The 13195-nt window shown below is 44.2% G+C and overlaps 1 protein-coding gene across 1 annotated transcript in view; it reads right to left on the bottom strand.

Moving 5' to 3' along the window:
• The window catches only part of Inr-2 (insulin-like receptor-like), a 184772-nt gene that overhangs the window by 150242 nt on the left and 21335 nt on the right, over nt 1-13195 (bottom strand). The gene's annotated exons all lie outside the window — the stretch shown is intronic.

The following is a 13195-nucleotide window of genomic DNA, read 5'->3' as shown; positions in this document are numbered from 1 at the left end:
ATTACATTGAATTAATTTAGCTTAAAATCATGTGATGTGAAATAATTGATGAACTCATTCATTTAAAATTCTGATTTACACCACTTTCATAATTACGGGCACAATTCGTCTACATCCATTGCCAATAAGATTACGATCAACGGTGAGAAGTGTTGACACCTCGTCTCGGATCCCTCAAATAGTTCGTTGCTTCATCGGTGCACCACGCAGATTCGTCTTGAACAAGACCGTTCGCGGTTACGTTTCCGACAAAACGATAAAGACAAGACCCTAACCCAAACAGTTAGAGAGAAAGAGAGAGAAAAAAGATCGCTGGTAGAGGCCGCAGACGTTTGGAAATCGATTCTACTCGACACGGATCCCGGGTGGTCTTTTTCGTGCGCCTTGACACCGATGCTATGGAAATCTCGTCGCGCAACCGTGAGATCCGTCCCCGCGATAAAACACCGTCCGGAATCAAATAACGGTTCCGTTCCCGTCCCCATGGGCCCCTGACGAAGAGAGGACCTCTCTTTCTTTCTCTCTCTCTCTCTCTACCCGTGGCTCTTCGTGTACCCCCCTCTTCGTCAGGGAAATTGAATTTCGAACAGCGTTCCTATTCTATTCTCTCGTTTTTCTCTGTCCGACGCGGAAGAATATTAATAACGGGGAAAGGAGCGCGGCGAGTTATCGGTAATCGATAAGGAAATGGGCTAATACGAGTCGCGAAACGGACTCGGAACCGAGAGACGAACCCCTTGAGTTAGCTCTGCGTAAACCAGCGATTTCCTGGACGCCGACAGACACGTTTCATTCATCGTTTTCGGATCGACGCAGCATGGGATGATGGCTTCTCCGCGTCTCCGTGTAAGAGGATCGAATGATTGTCGATGGAACGTGCGTTATCAGCAGGACGGAGAGATCTCTGTGTACGGTAGAGATTGTCTGCATTGGCTGCGAGAAGCTGGAGTCGGAGAAAAATGTGTTTCCTCTCGCAACAATTTCGATGAGTTACGGGGAACCGTGTTTGATCATTCTCTTTGTGTACTCGCTTGGCTATAAATGTATGGAATCCACAGTCTAATCAGATTCATCTAGTTTTGGTGCAAGGACAACGAAGGCGTATGTGAAAATTGTGTACAATAATTAAGACATCAATGGAACAAGTGGAAATGATGTTTTACGTGAAAGAAATATTTCGTGCATCGATCGTAAGCGATTAAGCTGAAAATAATTCGTCGATGTGCATCGAGGTGAATCCAGATTTTCGGGAAGTTTCGTAAGGAGACAGCGGAGATAGCACGCGACCAGGAAAAGCCGGATGCTCATGGCTCGTCACCTCTCGAAGAAGGAAATCGCTCGTGCACCGAGAACACCTAAGCGACCAGCGCAGCTTCTCTATTTCACTCCGTCTGTTGGCGCGTGTGCGACCAAATCGAGCAGATTCGCATCAGTTCGAGCGCATTCTGTCGCGCAATAATAGACGACGCGGATCGCTTCGTTTAGCCGCGGCTGTCGCGAAAACTGACCGCATCAGCTTCGTCGCGTTTCAACCTTCAACCACGCACTTTATTCGCAAATTATCGGCAAAAGTCAATCGGTTGCTTCCCGGTGTTCTTCATTTTTACGCAAATGCGAACTGTCCAACCGCGAGTTATCCAAGCTGGGTATTTTTTCTGTGTCCGCCGCGAGTCATCTTCCATCAGGTAAATGATGTTGTGAAAAGGTTCGAGATCGTGTTTATACTCTAAAATGTCATTCGGCCTTCCGGCTGCCGAAACAGCGATCGTCGCATAACTCCTGGGACTGGCACGGCTCGAACAGCTAACAATAAGTCGTCCAGCAAAGGGGTTAATCGATGCTCCATAAATGGTACTCCAAGCACTTAGAAAATTGTTCCGAAAATGTCATTGGGTCTTCCGGCTGCCGAAACAGCGATCGTCGCATAATCGTCGGGCGACTGGCCCGGCTCGATCAGATAAGTCGTTCGGCAAAGGGGTTAATCGATGGTCCGAGAACCGTCGGAACCCATTCGTAGCCAATAAAACAGGAGTGAACGACCCCGTGGACGATCTATAAAGGATTAGAACTGGACGCGTGGGTTTCCCATCCGAATTTCCAGGGTTTCCTCGAGGAGGGGAGGGTAATTGTTGGTTCTGGTGGAAGATGGAGGCGGATTGGGATCGAGCGGGAGCCCAATCGAGCTTGAAACCGAGGCTATCGGGTTGCGGCCGACCGTTCGGAGGCCTTGCCTCCGAAACTACGTCGTTCCGCCGTGACAGCCACAGTCTCGGCCTCAGCCTTTTCCCAGTGACGTCTGATCGACGTTGGCGCTGACGACGCTTCTCTGTTTACGTGCGGGCCAGGCCTCGCTTCGTTCAGCTCAGCTCCGCTCTGCTCAGCTCCGCTCCGCTCCACGCGGCCACGCGATCGCGTTCAGCCTTGGCACATATTATAACGACGTGGCCGTTCGGTGCGAGAGCTCTAGCCCGAAACACGGACTACATGGCCCTGTTTTCGAAGGGCGACGAATCGAGAGAAATTCAGAGCCGAAGGGCACACACCCTCCCCCGAAGCCCTAATCCCTTTTCCGTTTCTCTTGCTCGACCACTCGAGTCCGTCAATCGCGACTCGAGCCCCATTATAATCCTCACCGAATCGCCGCGCCGCGCCGGCACACAGTATGCGCTATGTATGTAGGCCGCGTCCGCTCTCCTCAGAGAATTAGGCGGACGAATCGGCTCGGTGCATTCTCATTTTCATAGTTTCCTGGCCGAGTTTCGCAGGTGTCGAGACGTTTTTTGGGATCAACTTTCGCCTCGAGTTGAGGAAAGTTGCATGGCTCTTTTTTAAATGATCATGAAAAATGAATAGGTCGAGTATGCGCTTGAATAAAGAAGCATACCAAAGAATTCCTCGAAAAAATATGTCTACAACATCACGTTCCAGTGTTACCATTGCGAATGGCATATTTATCGTTCGTGCAATTTGCAATACAAAGAGTTCGTTCCAGAATTCACAGTACGTATTTATGAACATTCCTTTGACGACGTATAATCGATTAAACGGAAATATTTGTGCTCGCGAAGTATTAAACGTATATGCGAAAGGGTGGCATTCGTCGCGTGGCAATCGTCTAAGCACAAAGGAACGTCTCGTTAAAATTTCATTACGATTGTGTGCAGCACCGAGTTCGTAACGCGACGACGTTGAGAATTTCCCGTCGAGCATCCAAGTATCTCTCTTCGCAATTGCAGCATTGTCGTGTACGCTCCTCGCGGCAGAGAAGATCAACGACGTGACAAATATCCCTCGAGGAAATTGATCAAGATTCACGCCGATTCACGCAGGCTGAAAAGTAGCCGAACACTTCCGAGGGTTAAAACTAATTTTGAAAGCTGCGTTTCGTCCGAGGATGATTGCGTTAAACGAGCCGCGATGTAACGCGTTCCTCGTAACGAAATTAGGCTCGCGTAACCGCGGAGACAGGGACACGTAACGCGAATCCACGGTCGGAACGCTATTAAACTGCGCTCCCACGTGCGCAACCTGCTGCGCGGAATGCGCTCCACTCGATTTCGCAGATCATTCAGCCTGCAAATATTGGGTCGTGTAACACGAAATGTCATGTGTCGTTTGCAATCTGATCGTTCGAATGGTATTTCGATTGGACGTTGAAAAGTTGCGTATCGCTTCAATATCGCTTGACCCTTCTGGAACGAGGCTCGCCTCGCAGCCTTTTCGCTGTCGATGGTACTACAATCGACGATTCAGAGTTTTTTATTTATAAAATCGATGCATTGAATTGTTCGGATAATACAACAATTACATAGTTTCAGTGCTGAACTTATTCCTTATTGAAGTGTGCAGTAAATCGCGCAGCGTATGGGCTGGTTTAACTCAAACTAATTCTTTGTGGAAAGTATTCCAGGGACCCTAACTGTTATAACCAAAAAGAAAAAAACATACGCGTGGAAAACCACGCGCGGCAGAAGTGAAACTTCTTGCAGTCCAGTAATGTTTAGAAGTAAATTAAGATTGGAAATGGTAAATAATCCTAATGAAGCGACAACAAGAGCAGGAACAACTCTCGACGCAGTATTTGCAAGACATTTAGCTACCACAAGCCAATTGTTTCAATGATAGAATCATAGAAAATCATAGAAAAAATAATGAACGATCAAAATTTGCGACGCAAAGAAGGAGAGCGTATGGGAAAGAAAGAGACATAGTTCATAGCATTTCCCATATGCTCTCCTAATTTGCGTCGCAGATTGTGATCATTCATTATGTTTTCTATGATTTTCTATGATTCATTCAATTTTGTCTGAATGTCTTGCAAATACTGCATCGAGAGTTCTTCCTGATCTTGTTGTCGCTTCATTAGGATTATTTACCATTTCCAATCTTAATTTACTTCTAAACATTACTAGACGGCAAGAAGTTTCACTTCTGCCGCGCGTGGTATTCCACGCGTATGTTTTTCTTGACATGATGTTTAATCACTATCTCTAGCTGAATGCGAAATTGTCATAAATAAATAAATTATTATTTTACTTACCTGACATCTGCCAAAATTTTTCAGGTTATTCAAGTTAGTTTAGAACAAGGGTTTGGATAATTGCATGTGAAACTGCATGTGAAAGTAGCTGGAGGTTGATTCTATGTTATCCAATTGCAAATGTTCACAAATTAACTCTGGTTAATTAGTTATTAACAATTGTTGCGCGGGCTGATTGTTTCGGAAGTTCCCATAATGCGTAAGACAAGGAGGGTCGATCTGTGCGACAAGGACAGACATACAGTCACTGACAATTTAAAGTGGACACCTTTCAAAATCGCATAACTTTTTAGAAGTTGGACCAAAGGACTTGAATTTTTTTAAGATGTTAGACCGGCTAGTTCGCTAGAGAATAAGTAAACAAAAATTTAATACGATTGCAATTGGTAGGAATTATACAAAATTTTTAAAAATGATGTTTTGTCAACTTTTTTATCTGGGCCTGTAACGATAATTTAAAAAATTAGTTTTATAGATTTCGGTAACTTATATGCATACTGAAAATTTCATCGAAATCGGTCTACATTGCAATGAGCTACATACGTTTAAAGATGATCACATAACGGCGAAATGGCAAGGCTGAAAATCTGCGACTTTCACCCTTAAGCTCTCATCTTTAAACGTATGTAGCTCATTGCAATGTTGATCGATTTCGATGAAATTTTCAGTATGCATATAAGTTACCGAAATCTGTAAAACGCATTTTTTAAATTATCGTTACAGGCCCAGATAAAAAAGTTGACAAAACCATTTTTAAAAATTTTGTATAATTCCTACCAATTGCAATCGTATTAAATTTTTGTTTACTTATTCTCTAGCGAACTAGCCGGTCTAACATCTTAAAAAAATTCAAGTCCTTTGGTCCAATTTCTAAAAAGTTATGCGATTTTTAAGGGTGTCCACTTTAAATTGTCAGTGACTGTACATAACATACCACTTCTCCAAAATTTGTTAATAACTAACAATTTAAGCATCAAACCTGCATAAAACTGAAATGGGAATGTAGCCAAGGCTTCGTTTTACTAGCTACAATCTTAAAAGTTCACCAACGTTAGTGTTTACTTACTTATGTAACGTCTTAGTACGACAGTAATGGTATTTTAGAGTTATTCAAATTGAAATATCTCCTGAACTAGTAACTTTTCGACATACATAGGTTAGTACTTTTTTATAACAAATGTCCAGCTGCATCGATTGATGTATTAAAAAATACCTCATTCCATTTGAAAAAATGAAGGTAACCTTGATATCTCTAAAAAAATGACATAAAAACCAAATTTTGTTTTGTCATCGTGTCAGCCCCATTGTACCATTCAACTTTGTCCTTACCATATTTTCCGTATCTTTACAAACAACAAAGATATTTGAGGTGCAAACGTTAGGTGACTCACCCTGTATATGTGATAATATTATTGTATACTATGATAATATTATAATATGATAATGTATAATATGATAATATTATTGTATACGAAGGCAGAAATTGGATTGGGTTGTTGCCTTCTCTCAGTATCCATCAAGTGATACCGAGCACCTTGGTTGTACAATAAGTGCGACTCGGTTGTCTCTATGTACACTTTATTACACAATGTCACAATGACTCGTGATTTCAAGATGTCTATGGTCGGAATAGGTAGTTCGTCTCGTGTTTACGCTATCTGATTTTTCGTCGTCACCTAGGTTTGTTCGTGATTGGTTAAGGGCGGATTTGAGTGGGGAAATGCAGCGTTTGGTAATTGGATGTACCGGGAAATTGTCGGGAAATTCTTTTCCGTATTGTCTTTGGTAGGCAATGGTGTGATTTATAGGCGTACGATCGCTCGTCGTTTCGGTGGGTCTGTCGCACGTGTTGTCCATCTGTCAGGGTCGAAACTGTCGGAGAACGAGGGTTGTAAACTAGCATAATCGGACAGTTGGCAGCCGATCTTTGTGTGCATTTTGCCTGTTAAAACGTCCTTTCCAGGTATGTCGTCTAATCCGCTGGAGGAACGATGAGGTACGTTTGACCTTCGGTGTTGCCGTCAGAAAATTGTGTGTTGTAAGAAAAACCGACGGTGACCAGCAGCCGTTTGTGTGTCGCGGCCAGTTTAATATTTTTTATTAACGAACTAGATTTTTCTTTCCCGATGTCACTGTCGCAGGGTGGCGAATATCGATCGCGCAGCGTTAAAAGCGGAGAACTCGTGGCGCAAATTTTAGAAGACGATCGAACGGTTCGGTAAAGGGGGGCGCGAGTGAGAAATTGGAGTATTCGTTACGAGGGGATGGCGAATGTCAGTCACCCCTAAGAGAGGCACCCTGAAAGTCAGGCTACGTGGCCGGAGGGGTGAGAGCAGGGTGTCGTAACGGCAGGAGTAAGGACCTCGGTGGCGCCAGTGTTAATTCCCTGGGAACGTACCTATTGCGACGAAAGCCCTTCTGACGGGACCTAATAGTTCGGAAAAGGGGGGCAGACTATACCGGGAAGAAACGTTCCCGAACGAATGGAGATATTCCTTGTAACACTTTTGTGAAATGACCTGCCTCGGTGCAGACGCGTATCTAGCGACCGGCGAGTTGAAAATCAAATTTGTATCGAGCCATTGGTCCTCCAAGAAAATGTACAAATTGTTCTTCCACTTCCTTTGAACTGGTGAGTTAGGGGAGAACATTGTTACAATATTTCTCTCGTAATAAAATTCTCTTCTGTTGAATACAGCGTTTTCTCCGTAACGGCCGGCTAGCCACACCTTCTGCGCCGCCTTCTACCCCCACCAACCAGCGACGCGACCAACTGTGAGACGTCGGAGACAACTTCCACTGTTCTCCAGCGTCTCAGTCGCGCGACGTTAAGGAGGTGACGACTGTAATATCACAATTTTACAAAAAGAAAGCGACTCCTCGGCCTAGATATTTTTCTGTATCTTGCCGACTCGTCAGCCTTTAGGTTCACAGCGGTTTGATGAATGGGCTAGATATTTTTCTGTATCTTCGGAATAGTTCTACAGGGGCCTGTAGAAGAGGATCATGGTTGCGTCAGGCCGTGCGAACGGTTTTGGGACAACACGGGTACACGCGAGGAATGCGCAGTGTTCCTTCCCATCGTGCCGGGTATACACACACGGCCGAATGAAATATAGTTCGTGGAAGGTACAGCCAGGCCACGCATACACATAGTCACAGTTTGCATACTTAACGTGGCCCGCCTCGAGCAACGGCTTCGACGGAAGAGCACCCATTCCCCACCACTGTTCCTGGCCTTTCTTTCTTCCTCTCTCTGTTTCTCCCTCTCGATCGTTCCTTCTTTCTTTCAACGGCCCTACCTGCTCCTCTTCTTCTCCTCTCTCCCTTCCCTCGCTCTTTATTTCGCGCCCCCTTCGACGCCCCTCTTTCTTGCGCCCTGCGTGCCGCGACTCTAATCCAGGCTCCTTCTGGTTTCCTCAAAGTGCATCGGACCCACCTGCCGCATACTTGCGAGGCACCCTGTACTGCCGCCGCTGCTGGCTGTTGCCTCTGTATCTCGGTTGATCGTGTGCTCGCAGTCTGCCCGCCTCTGAAAAAATCCGTTTGCCGTCCCCTTCGCGCAACAAGCCGGTTCGCTAACACCCCTTCGACTGGCCTACCTCTGTGTCAATAACCGGGCACCCGGATAATCACTCACAACTTACAGTTTTGTTTACCGAAGCTCATTGATAATTTATTTTTACGTTCTACACTCCAGACAATCTATCTTCGTCTCGTTACATCCTCAGTAGAATTTATTTTTAATTCTGTCCCGCTCTTCACGCAGTTTCATAGCGCAACACGTTCATCCCTACGTCGAGAACCGAACCTGTCCAGCCGCTCACAACTTCGAATTCTGTCTATCTAACTCGTCGATATTTTATTTTTAGTAAGTTTTACCTCTTGCATCATTTACCTTCGTCATTTTTTATTTTTGTTTCACTCTTTGGAGAATTTGATGGAGGAAATAGAAATTGTTGTGACCATGAGGGTCATTTCCTTTTACACAAGCGACATTTAGTATACATTTCGAGTTTCGACTGAACGAACAGTGAAATTTGCAATTGAAACGATTCCGGGCTAGTGAATTTTCCTTGGCGACCAGCCTGCAACCTGCACGGATGCGCCCGAGCGCATTTCCCGCTTGTTTCCATTAAAAAATCAATTTCCCTCGTTCGGCTCGATAAGCAACGGTAGGTCTGCGGATAAAAAATTCAATGATAGGATAAGCTTCGCCTATGGACGTCGATTTGATAGACAGCCTGCTAAAGAGCAGAAAGTTCTTGAATATTGGAGTGAACGACCGGGACACATGATATTAGAAATTAGAATATTCCAAGTAATACTGCGCAGCATCTCTTTCTCTCTCGCTCTTTCTCTGTGTCCCATCCATTTTCATTTGCGCATAATGGGAATAAGTTTGCCTGCAGAACGAGTGATCGCAGGTGACGTGGAAATGATTGGACGGAGAAACGGATCAAAAAGACGATCAATAAGGAAAAAAATTAGGCAGAACAAGTGAATCTTGCATTCGGATTTCTATGGAAAAATGAAACTAGGAGTTCGTTTGTTGGATGGAACGAAATTTCAGAGGATTTCAAAAGATTTTCGACTCGCAGCGAACACATCGTTGATTAATATCCACGCTGCGCTCGGTTTTCGCCCGATTAAGACGGCATTCCAGGCAAAATTGCCGGTTACTGGGATCGGAAAGAATGCGGATAACCGTCGACCGGTTTACCCGATCGATGATAAGTGCGGCGACACTTGGTTTCTCCATTTCCGAGCAGTGTGACGAGGCCCGTTCGCAACAAAGTTGCGTGTCGCTCGGGCCGGTTAAGTGCAACCGTTTGATCCCGGACTAGAAAAAGGAGGAGCGACGAAACCGGACAGAGAATTTGTGGACGGAGAATTTCTGGGCAATCCTCTCCTAAAACCGCGGCTTGAAAACAGTTATGATATCGGTTTCAATCTTCGAAATAGTTATGAAGGATCAAAATTTTGGTTGATATCGGTGTCGATTAGTTTTATGGTTACTTTTTTCGGTCCTATATCGGTCCTTATATCGGTTCTAAGTTCTAAGTTCCAAGTTACAGAAAATAACAATTACAATTACAAACTGTCATATTTCTTAAATGTACAAATATCTATTTTTAAATTTACTTTTTGATTGCAATTTTAATATTCATTATCTAACTTGGGCATGTTGGCACTACGAAAGTTGCCGAGATTCTCTCTAGGTTTTCGCTTGCAGAGTGATGAGTCCTGTGTTCAAGAGGATATTTTCTTTTACCAGAGATCATTTTAATTGGTGTCCGCGTAAACGCGTCACCGACGTCGTCCGGTCAACGGTCGCTAATCGGTGCCTAGTCGACAAAGTATCGGTTATCCTGACTCTCTAGCAAGAGGATATTAGAACCGCGATATGAGGACCGAAAAAATAACGGTCCGAGAACCGATACGAGGATCGATATGTACGAAGGACATCATAACTGTTTCAATCAACCCGGATATGTAACAGTTTCAAACAGTTATCGTCGTGCCTGTTTCAAGCCCTGCCTAAAACCTCCTGTTGGCAATAAATCGTGGCGCAAGGGGTTAATGCACTGTCTAGAAGGTCGCGTGACAACCCTTCTCCCGAGATCCCGAAGGCCCCAAAACGGGGCCCAGTCCCCGAAATCGCGATCGATCGCTGGGAAAACCGGGGACAGTAGCTCGCCGGCGAATGGTGTTCGTTCACTTTGTTAGTGGATCGAATTGCGGCAACGAGCGACTGCCGAGAAAGCAGCCGGGCCCCATTTGCATCGGGCCCCCTGTAACTCGCATTCCCACCGCCGCCGTTTCGCTGAAACCCCTTTGACCGGCCTATTTTATATGTACTTAGTCGTTCTTACCACTCTCTGTCCTAGAAATGCCAAAATTTCGAGCACCTTCGTCTCGATTTCATTGAAAATACCGAATGAAATGCAATTTATTTAATCGCACGTTTCCGGTTTCACGCAATTCTCGGGAGTGCTTTTACTGCGAGGAATCAAATGACATCAATTTTCCCTCGACAATCGAGTGGGAACGAGTTTACCCATTCAAATTTATGCTGCTAATTACTTGACGTGTACCTGATTGTGAAGACAAATCAATGTCTCTGTTGTATCTCCATTTATCGATTCCATAAAAATGAATACTGAGAACAGGTTGATCGAGTTGTTGCATTTTTCATGTTCGTGTGTCGCAAGACCGTTTAAAAACTGATTCGGAGCGGTGCAGCAGGGGTAATGATCAATTGACCTTTTAAAAATACAAATTGTTCGGTCTCAAGTAGACCAAACGTGAGAATTAGACACGATCGGCTGCAATAGTGATCGGACGGGCAATCTTATGTTAGCCAAACAAACACTTGTAATTTCCCATATCTTTCTCACACAATCCTATTCCGACGACCAAAACGCACCAATTAGAATTCATTTAGTCACCCCATACAGTTTACAACCAGCCAATAGAAAAGGATCCGAGCCGACGTAACATTTTAAAAGTGTTATCTTCCACAATTCGAACTTTATTTAACACTCAGCACTCGAATGGTGACTCTGAGGCACTGCTAAAAATTGCTGTAAATGTATCGGCATCTAATCAATTACTAAACATTCAGGTATTGTACGAGGTATTATACCAATTTCATACCAATAAAATTTCAAAAATCATAGGCAATGGAAATATTCTAGATCGGAAGAAACGTTTAATTTTCCAGTTTATCAGCGACATTTGCGATATTTCCGAAGCTTCACAAATTGATCCAAAATTCTGCCATAATCCTCGTGAATGCAAGATGGTGTGCAGCGATATATGGATGCTGTTGCATAAGAAAACGAGAAGCGCCTTCTTTATTGCAATGAAAACCGTGCAAAGCTGAAGTACATTCAATCTTCTCGCTTCTGTAAGGCGTTTCGCTTTTATGTATGTGGTTTCCGTTCGGTAGGTTCAGCGTTAAAGGATTGAATGGAGGCGTACAAAATTGTACGGGCTGTTAAAAAGAACTGCGTCTACTGTGCATATGGGTTAAATGTCGTTCGCGACAGGGGGCCGCAGGGCCAGCAACAAGTAAACTGCAACCGATCGGCGTGCAACCGCATGGACCCGTTCCGCTCGGACCTGCAGCGGCGCAAATTTTACGAGAGTGGCACGACACTGCGGTCAAAAACTACCTTGTATGCGGTGTGTGTGACAAGTGGTAAGACAAGCGGACATGTACGGTGCGATTATCTTTGCAGACAGTCGCCTCGAACAAAAGTTACACAACCCGTCGACCGATAAATCATAGATCCCGGTACGACGCGGCGCATCGATCCCTCGTGGTCTACGCTTCTTCATAGAATGATAGCACGTGCGCGCTATATTTCATATCTCGAAGACTGCACAGCATTTCTGCATGTAACTCGCGGTGTCGTAATCGCTCGTGTCATAATAATTGTGATCAGCGGATTTTATGAATTAAATTGTGAAAGGTTAGCGATGACAACAGAGTACATGTAATAGGATTTTGGAATCCAGTAAATTGGTCTATCCTAAAATGTTCATAAGAAAACGCACATAGTTTCTAAAACTACCTTCAATTCAAATTGAGGATGGAAGTTTACTGTCAATTCCGTGCATTTTGTCAGGCACGAGTACCTCGCAAGCTGTTTGACTTTTTAATGTGATTTTTACAGGAATATGATTTTTTCTGCAACAAACATTTTTTTTGAAACGATCGCAATTTGTCCTAATCTTTTATGTTTAGCATTTATCAACGTTGATTCGAGTTTTAAGAACAATACCAAAAAGTTCTCCCGTGAAGTTTTTTACATTAATTGGTGGCATATTGAACTATGATTTCACGTTGATTTAATTGAGGAGATAATAAAAATCGGCGGCTTTCTGCGTAGTCTTTCGAGGAAATTTGTTGCAATAATTTTTAAACACATGTGCCGTTTGATAAGTACTTATCCGTTCAACTTAGGAACTCAGAAGAAGTATCAAAAGGTACCTCTGAGATTTGTTTTGTCGATTCAACGATTCAACCATCCGGTCATTTTTCTTTCCACGTCCGCACACGAGTCACGAACGCAACATTTTTATGTATCAAGCAACGGTAATTTTATTTTGCGTCAGCACCGGCGAGAAAAATATGGTGAAAAATCGCTATTCTAATTCGACGCCAGCGGAACCGTATCAGCCGGACCGAACGGTGAAAATACACTTGCAAAAATTGATATACTGATACGCGGCACGATAAAGCAAAAACTACTTGCTCCATCTGGCTTCAACCAGTCAGAAATATCGATTGCTCTCGTTTTCGATAAAACTATATCAGTCAGCCGGGCCCGTGCGAATTTATGTACTATACATATATGCAAATGCGTCATTTTCGAAACTATAGTTCCATAGCCCCGCCTCGCAAACAGGGAACCCGTTTCATTTATTAAAAGTAATACCGACAACAGTGTTTCGGCGCTTGAAACGTTTCATTTGATTCAGCGCGAGCCGCATGGACGCATAAAATCCGCAGTCAGGACACTAACTTCTCCGCGAACGGACACAAAGCAATTACACCGGCCACGATTCATTCACGTTACCCTGACTCGATTTTATATAACCTGCTCCCGCGACGCAGAAATTCGATTTTCGCGAGAGCGAGCA

Source organism: Lasioglossum baleicum, chromosome 3 (genome assembly GCF_051020765.1).
Source record: "Lasioglossum baleicum chromosome 3, iyLasBale1, whole genome shotgun sequence".
NCBI classification, from domain to species: domain Eukaryota; kingdom Metazoa; phylum Arthropoda; class Insecta; order Hymenoptera; family Halictidae; genus Lasioglossum; species Lasioglossum baleicum.
The sequence above is the reverse complement of the archived record's forward strand: the minus strand, read 5'-3'. Positions and strand labels throughout refer to the sequence as shown.